This window comes from Amblyomma maculatum, unplaced genomic scaffold (genome assembly GCF_055883805.1).
Source record: "Amblyomma maculatum isolate TAMU_Amacu unplaced genomic scaffold, ASM5588380v1 scaffold_15, whole genome shotgun sequence".
Classification (NCBI taxonomy): Eukaryota; Metazoa; Arthropoda; class Arachnida; order Ixodida; family Ixodidae; genus Amblyomma; species Amblyomma maculatum.
This window is the reverse complement of record NW_028146740.1, coordinates 5485265-5494355: the sequence shown is the minus strand read 5'-3', so window position 1 is coordinate 5494355 and position 9091 is coordinate 5485265. Positions and strand designations below refer to the sequence as shown.

Genomic DNA, 9091 nt, shown 5'->3' with positions numbered 1-9091 from the left:
TTAAGTTGAGGAGAACCCAAAGGGCTATGGAACGAGAAATGGTAGGGGTAACATTAAGAGATAGAAAGCGTGCAGAGTGGTTCAGAGAAATAACTGAAGTTACCGACATTCTAGTAGAAATTAAGAAGAAGAAATGGACATGGGCAGGACATGTAGTGCGAAGAGAGGATAACCGATGGTCGCTGAAGGTAACAAACTCGATTCCAAGGGAAGGAAAGCGTAGCAGGGGGCGGCAGAAAGTTAGGTGGGCGGATGAGATTAAGAAGTTCGCAGTGGTCAAGTGGATGCAGCTAGCACAGAACCGGGTTAAGTGGAGAAATATGGGAGAGGCCTTCGCCCTGCAGTGCGTATATTCATGCTGATGATGATGATGATGATAGTTCTCTCACACAATGTTTGCAGCACTGCAAAATGTACGGCTCTTTCGTCCAATCACGACTGCGCGGATTATATAATGTGTTCCTACGCGCCAGTCGCCCTCTCGCCCGTTCGGAAGCAATGCGCGCAATGGGGCGGGGGCCGGTTTCGATGATGAAACTACCGCTATTGTTAGAATTTTCCAAAATTTGATGTTCTACCACCACAGGATGGTATCAGAGGGTGTTGTAGCTGTGAAAAGAGGAAAGTTGCGTTAAAGTGTATTTTGTTGGCCCAGAAGCTCTTTGCCTTGAGAACAGTATTTACATTCTGATTTGCGCAGCATACCCGTCGCTGTTTGCTCACCTATGACAGTCAAAATTTCGATCCCTGGGTTTTAGCGGGAAAGTCTTTTTGTAGTGCAACAAAAGTATAGTCAGTACGTAAGAGAAAGGTTTTGCGAACATTTCCAAATAGCGACAGGACCCCTCTCTAGAAGGTTCCAGAATAGACAGGGACGTTCTGGAGATCCTGTGTAGAGCACGCATGTCTAAATATCCGAATAGTAGTAATATATTTTATACCTTTTATTTAATAAAGGTGTGCGATGGTCATCTATGGCTAAGTAGAATGTTTTTTCAGCCGATGTTTCGCATTTTTCTGCCCTCCAGCACGCCTACACAAATGAAACTCCGCGATCCGAGCTATACTTTCTGCACAATGCTATCAGAAGTCCTGAGTCACATTTTCCTGATAAGTGGGCTCGAAAACGTGTCATGCTCTCGCAGTTGTCAGGCTATGCTAAAGGCGAAATGGGAAATTGTTGGTAATTAAGACGTTCCTACTAATTTTTCGTTTCCCATCTTTCTGTCATGGAGTCACAAATATGCACAGCCGGCGGGGTAGGCGATCTCCCGTACCAACTGCACGCAGGCGTTACTCGTACGCGACACGTGTCCCCAACCCGTGGCGCAAAGTCGCTGCACGGCAGGTGCGGATGAAAAAGGCAACGAACTTGGCACGCTGGGTAACAATTTATTAACCCCAACGCAAGGCAACAAAACACACTGCGGGAGAATGTTCTATCCGATATCATAAGAGTTCGGGTGGCTCACCGGGTCGTCGTAGTCGTCTACTGGTAGGGAGGCTCAAGGTTATCCGTCCAGGGTCTTCGGGTGCAGACGAGGCAAGAAGGCCTTCCTCTCCCGGGCACCGCGGTTTTCTCGGTATTGCATACCGAGAAATAATCGGTTGCTTCTCGGCACCAGACGAGAGAAGCAAGTCGTTCCTCGCGTTTGGAATGTTACCCTTCCCTAGGTTACCAGCGCGATGCTGTGGTGTCACAGCATTGTTTGGGGAGCGAGGGAAACGCTAACTGCCTTCTCCCCCACCCTCTCCTGGCGAGCGCACGTCATCTCGTGACTAAGCCACGCTCGTCGCTGGTTAGAAAGGACACTGGTATATACGTGTATCCCCACATCCTCCCGTCCGAACGCAGAAGCGGGCACAACGGGAATTAATCGTCTCCAGCCATCCAGGGATACAATTGCGAGGTCCTCTTACTCTTGTTAGTACCTCCGTCAACGTCCGCGCCACGCCCCCGCCGGTCTGCTGCTCCAGGAATGGCTTCCCTTCGGATGACGATAGATGAGGGGTGTTGGCCCGAGATCAGCCTCCACAACAAGTGCGGCTGCGCCTCTACACCTCGGTTGCAGCTGCCTTGAGGCCAGGTCCATGGCCGCGTCTTCCTGTGGTGCTGGGTCAGCTGGCTTCCGGACCGAGGTCGCGAGTTGCGACATTGCCTCCGTGATGGTCTTCTGGCCAGGCCCCATCATGGTTGCGGTCGTAATGGGGCCGCAGCTGCGCTGTTGGATTGATGTGGTTGGTGGCTGCGGCGCAGTTCGTGAAAGCAGCCGAGTGTGCTCACGTGGGAAGCGGCGTCGCCAGGTCAGCGGGTGGGAAGCTCCGATGCTGCGTGGCTTGCAGGCAAGGCGACCAGGTATCTCGAGGTGGTAGCCGGATCTCTTGAGCGGGGTGTGGCGTTGTGGGGCGGCTCCCTGACGATGCTGTGCGGTGGCTGGTGTTCGGTGGCGAAAGACGTCGTTCAAATGTGCCCTGCTTGTTTTCCATCTGCGTTGAAAAAGGTCAACACAGATGTAAGTAACCAACTCACACAGCGCGTGCTGGGTAGCCGCTCAACCCTCACGACTCTCATGAGGGTTAGCGCAAGTCAATCTTACGTTGGCGATTGGCACAGTACGCTCATGCAACAACCGAGACTGCCCGCCGGCTGACGCCCTCGCTCTAGGCTGCGCAGGCAGATTCTATTTCTGCCTATGGCGCAAGTTATAGTGGGACGTGCTGTTCGCTGGTTGATCGCAGCGCTCGTTTTCCGATTGTGGCGCAGGTCGGGCTGCGTCCTCTACCCACTCGTCTCGTTACACATACCGTTTCAGGTCGCATACGTGCACGGGTCCACCTGTCGGTTTCGACCGCAAATCTTCAAGCCTGTAAACGAGCGAAGAAATCTTTTCTCGCACGCGTAACGGCCCGATTCATTTCGGCGCCAACAAGGCCGCAAACTGTTTGCTAGCATCGCTGAGAACGTGTTGGCGCTGAAGCACCAGGTCGTCCACTTTGTAGTGAACTTTCCAATGTGAGCGGTCGTACTGTGCTTTCTGCTGCGCCCTAGCAGTACTCAGGTTGTGGCGAGGCTTGCGTAAGGCCTCCGTCATTTTAGCACGCAGCTGCGTCGCGTAATCAGCTCGCGCCGATGAAGCGACTGGCGTCTTCCTGCTATCCGTTAGAACCCGGTCCATCGTATTTAGCCGCTCTTTACCCAGATTGAGAGAAGACGGCGCACACCCAGTCGATCGGCTCACAGTCGACCGCAAACCGAACACGATCTCCGGCAGATAGGAGTCCCAATCTTTGTGCCTTTCAGAGAACGCGACAAGCATGTGCTTGATGTTGCGGTTGACTCTTTCCGTGCGGTTCGACGAGGCATGATAGGTGGTCGTTTTCTTGTGCTTAATGCCACGTGCATCGCACGAATCTACGAACACCTTCGCCCTGAAATAGGCCACGTTGTCCGTGATCAGCTGCTCTGGGAAACCGAACCTGGTGAATACCTCCATCAGCTTGTCAATGATCACTCGTGCCGTCAGCTTTATAAGGGAGAAAAGTTCTACCCACTTGCTGAAGTGATGCGTGATCACCACCAGGAACTTGTTCCTACTCGGTGTCATGGGATACGGTCCCATGACGTCACACGCCACGATTTGCCAGGGAGCCTGGCTATTAATCGGCTGCATGAGGCCGGGCGGCCGTTCGCCTCGTGGCTTCACGCTTTGGCACACATGACATGATCGGGCGTAACGAGTTACATCCCTTTTCATGCCAGGCCAGGTTGCAAAGCGACATAACTTAGTGTAAGTCTGCGCCGCTCGCATGCCCAGCGATGCACGAGTCGTGAAAGTAGCGCTAAAGTGCGGCTCTTAACATTCGTTGTATCAGCACCTTAAACGACTCTCTTGTGTCGTTCTCGAAGGGGATGTATCTCAGCAGGACGCCGTCAGTGTCCAGCAGATAAGAATTCAGCGCGCTCACAGCACTAACAGCTGCTTCCAAGCGCTCCGCACCGGAAGCATTACCAGCTGCCCCCGTGTGCGCGGCGGCCGTGCCGCCAGGCTCCCGGAGCCCGTCGAACACCTTTCGACAAAATGGATCTTTCTGCTGAGCTTCGAGCAGCTCCCTCCTGCTGAACACCATCCCCATGGAACTCGCGTAGTCCACGTGGTTCACGCTCTCGCCCGGGATCAGCGGTTGGTCAGCATTCCATGCGTGGGCTACGGCTAGGGTCTGTCCCTCACTCTCGCTCGCTGTTGGATGGTCGGTCGCGTAACCTTTCTCTTTCTGAACTGGCGCTCGCGAGAGTGCTTCGGCCACGGCGTTGTTTTTCCTTTTCTATAGCGCACGGTGGAAGTTGTAACGCTGCAGTAACAGGGCCCAACGCGCAAGGCGATCGCTCGGCTCGCTGAGTCGTCTCAGCCAGGTGATTATTGATATAAACAGCGCGAACATGAAAACAAGGGATAAATTCCAGGATAACTTGGAGGGCTTGCATTATTCCACCTTCAGGTATGTGGACGACTTTTTAGTATTAACAGACCGTGAGGGATTCAATCAAAGAATGAAGGACATTATGGATGTTTTTACTGAGTGTGGATCCGGCCTGGAATTTACTGTTGAGAAACCAGTGGACGATCAGTTACAGTATTTAGATATTTTGATTCAATTTGGTGATGATCATGTTTGTTGGGAATACAACCCGAGATCGATGAAGCCGTTGCTAGGCTCCAATTCAGGACATTCCAAATTAGTGAAGAATGGGATGATAAACACTTGCTTATTAAGTGCGTTGACGAAATCTTGTTACCACGGCATGGGCAAGAGTTTTGAAAGACAAGTGAAGAGAATTGCAAAGGCCGGTTATCGGGAGTCAGTTATTATTGAGGCCAGTTGCCGGGTACTGAAGAACCTTAAAAGAACGCACAGACTGAAATCCCTGCCCAGCATGGGTGAGAGGAAGAGGAAGGTTGCCGTGGTACCGTATGTGCACAGGATTTCGCATGGCCTCAAAAATGTAGGCAAGAGGTATAATGTGGACGTCGCACTGACCGCCCCGCTCAAGATGAAGAGGATCTGCCCGGCTGTTCAAAGGGAAAGAGAAGAGAAGAAGCAAGAATGTGGGGTGAAACATAGAAACCCCTATGTTGGATGCAAGACAGGTGTTGTGTATATGCTTCCACTCTCTTGTGGAGCCAGTTATATAGGACAAACCGGACGATGCATAAATAAGAGACTACAGGAACACTGTAACAACTTGGAAATTGGAAAGGACAAAACGTTTCTGGTATCCCATTGCCAGTCATGTGAAATAATGAAGAAGGAGAAGAAGAAGTGCACTCCTAAGTTTAACAGTGTTAAGATTTTATATCGCCACAAAGAGAAGATAACGAGAGAGATAGTGGAAGCGTATTTTATTTCAACGGACAATAAGTGCATCAGCAAGACGTCTCTTGCTCTTTCAAGCAAAGAGGTGTCTTTTTTAAGTGATTTTTTAAAGTAATTTTTATGCAGCAGGTGAACCCAGGGGTTTTTTTCACGTGACTGTTTCGTTTTCTTCATGTTTGTTTTTCTGGGCCTTGGAGCAAACGGCTTAGGCTTAGTTGTGAGTCAGCGCATGTACTGTGGCTTTCTTGTTTCTTGTCCCTTGTTTTCGTGTTCGCGCTCTTTATATCAATAATGAATAAGTACCAACTCGCCCAACAAAATATCTTGGTCAGCCAGGTGAGCGCCATGTGATCGGTCTCTATCACAAATGCCGCTTCGTCGACGTAGTAGTCGAACTTCCGCGGAGCAAAAACTATCGCCAGACATTCCTTCTCTGTCACCGAGTAGTTCCTCTCTGCCGGCGTCAACGAGCGGCTCGCAAATGACACCGGACGAAAAACGCCCTCGGGCTCCTGAAGCAACACTGCTCCTAAGCCCAGGTCGCTTGCGTCTGTTTGAATCACAAACCCCCTGTTTAGGTCGGGTACCTGCAACACAGCTGTGTCCGCGAGAACCTTAATGCGGTTTCGTAGTGCCGCCTCTTGCTCGGGACCCTAACTCCAACACTCACCCTTCTTCAAAAGTTTTGTCAGAGGCGCCTGCAGCGTTGCGCAATCCGAGATGAACTGGCGATAAAAGTTCGCCATCCCCAGAAAGCGTCTGAGACCAGCTAAATCTGTCGGTGACGCAAAATTGAGCAAGACTTCGAGCTTATCATCACACGGCAGAATGCGGCCTTTGTCGATCGTGAAAGGCACAGATCGTGAAGCGATCTGTGCCTTTTTCGGGTTCAATGTGATTCCCGCGGACCTCAGCCTCTCTAGTACGTCTTTCAAGTGGCGCAGTGTTCCTCGAATGTCTTTGAGTACACCACGATGCCGTCTAGGTATGCGAGCGCATGTTGCCATTTCGAATCCCCCAGAACCCGGTCCATTAGGCGCTGATAAGTAGCGGGTGCTCCTACCAAACCAAACGACATTCTTTTGAACTGGAAGAGACCTCTGTTACAAGTAAAAGCGGTCTTCTCTTTGTCATGATCATCCATCTCAACCTGGAAGTATCCACGACTAGCATCGAGCGTCGTAAAGTACTTTGCTCCCCCTAGATTGGACACTAGAGATGAAATGGTTGGTAGAGGGTACGCGTCCTTGGTCGTAACCTCGTTCAGTATGCGGTAGTGAACGCAAAGCCGATATGTATCGTCTTTCTTCGGAGCCAACACTACCGGGAATCCCCAAGGGCTGCTAGACCTCTCAACAACGCCCGTGTCGATCAGTTCGTTTAAGGCGATGTCTAATGCCTTCCCCTTAGCCAAGCTAATTGGCCTAGAATTGCACTTCCAAGGCAGTGGGTCACCCGAGTCTATCCTGTGCCTGACTAGAGTAGTTAGGCCGGGCCGGTCCGTGAATGTCGCGTTGTATTCGTACAACAGAGATGACAATCGTGCCTTCTCTCCGACACGCTGATCACTTCCGACAATAAAGGGTGCACTGTTGTATGCTGCACCGCGCAGCAATTTTCCTCCGCAGCTTCCTTCTCTCCGCCCTCTCTCTCAGCGGCGATTGTCCGCTCGCCTCGTTTTCGGGCCGGCTTGGCGATTGTTCGCTGTCTCCCCCCATTCGCGCCGCGTTCGGAGCCTGAATTGACTGCGATGCTACTGGCGCTTTCGTGAAAAGCTTCAATGCGCCTGTCGCGCGCTCTCGATAACCTCTGCTGCTTACGTCTATCACAATGCCTGTCTTGGCTAGAAAGTCTCGTCCAGCGATTACAGGAACGGATAAACCGGGAAGATAAATGAGGCGTTGTCGCCGCACGCGCCTTTCCCAACGAACCACTATTCTAGTTAACAATCGTTGAGGTGCCGGCTAGTTGGTTATATATTTTGGAATAACAGCGCGAAGGACGAGGACGAAGATCAGAAGGACACAAACACAATTCTAGCTGCACCGCCGGATGTGCCGCTCGCAAGACGAAAAGTGGTACCGCACTCTCTCAGCCGGATTTTGTTCTCGCTGAGATGGTTTAACACTTCGTCACCGAACAAGGAAGCGCTTGCTCCCGTATCTAGTAACACGGTGAATTTCATTCGAGCTATTGTTAGCTCAATGACCGGCGCTGGTGAGTCTACAGAAATTCCTACGCGACAAGTCAAAGGCGCCAGTAAACCGGGCTTCTCTGCGTGCACCGCGCAGTGTCGAAGGTCAATCACCGGCGGCTCTGGCCGTTTACCGATCGCGTTTGTTCACAGGCGGGAGCTCGGCCACACTCGCGGGAGAAGTGCCTTGCTTGGCCACACCGGCAGCAACGGTTGTCCGAGTCCCGACGGTCTAAGCGTTGGTCGCCACGTGCGTCTCGAACTCGCTGCGTCGTTCGCTCGTGAGGCCGTGCCTCAGCCTCGCGTTCTCGCCGCGGTGGGTTCTGTTCAGCGGCAGCGTGGGCTGTCCGTAGCGCGTAGCTGAATGGATCCAAGGCGCGGTCAGACAACTCCCAAGCCCTTGGAATGCTCTCGTCAGCAAAATGTGCTGACGCTTCAGCCCTGGATGAATTATGCGCTGAGCTGTCATTCCACGCGCATCGCGGCTCAAGTGACATCGATGCGGGTGGTGGCGGCCTATACGCCCCTGCAGCGAGAATGTCTCCTTGAATGCGCTTCGCCTCAGCCGCGAATTCATCCAAATCTCTAAACCTCCCTCCTCTCAAGTAGGCCGCGAAAGTCAGGTGCGCTTGTCGTGTGACGCGCTTAACTTTCTCCGTGTTTGTGGCGCGAGGGTCAGCGAGGCGATAAAGTTCATCCATAGCTCGGACGTACTATAACAGAGACTCGTCGGGGTGCTGGGTGCGCAGCTCCAGCTCTCTCCTCAAACGCCACTCATAGTTCGCCGCAAGGAATTCGTCGCGGAAGTTTGCGCCGAACTCCTCCATTGTCCTCGCACGATTTCCGGCAAGTCGGTACCAGCGAGGCGTTTGCTCCGTCAAAGAAATAGGCACTATACGCGCGAGCATTTTGGCGTCTGCTATTCCAGTTACTTGCTGATAATGCAGCAGACGGTCGAGGTACTCATTCGCTCCCATTCTGTCATGGTACCCCGTATAAGTAGGCACGTCTACATTAACACGTGGTCCCTCCACTGGGGCTTGCGAATTGTTCTGCAAGGCACCTGATAAGGTCTGCATTACTTTCATCGCGTTTTGCAAGAGCATCTGAGTTGGCGATAGACTGACGCCCGCAGAATTGGACGCAGTCGCTGCCGGCTGCAGTGCCTCATTGTCCAATCCGCGAAGTGGCAAGGTGCCCGATGTGGAACCCTTCGTGCTAGGCCTCTCTTCTCTCAACGCGCCAGGAAATATCGCTCGGCTATTCCGCGTGGAACGCCCTAGCTCTATATCCTCAAACCCTAATAAAGGCTGCAACGGCGCGTCAAGAAGAGAGCTCTGACCATGTGATGGCGTGAACAAAGCCTGCAAGTCAGGCCTACCCGATGCCATACTTTGTTGGAGCGTCGATAGTCGTCCGTTCGAACAAAGTTACCTGCTCAATTTCCTACTTCGCCCCACGTTGGGCGCCAGATATGGGGTCACAAATACGCACTGCCGGCGGGGTAGGCGAGCTCCCGTACCA

At 52.4% G+C, this 9091-nt stretch overlaps 1 pseudogene; it reads right to left on the bottom strand.

Moving 5' to 3' along the window:
- Positions 1-7677: 7677 nt before the first annotated feature.
- On the bottom strand, positions 7678-8655 carry LOC146171973 (uncharacterized; annotated as a pseudogene).
- Positions 8656-9091: the final 436 nt, after the last annotated feature.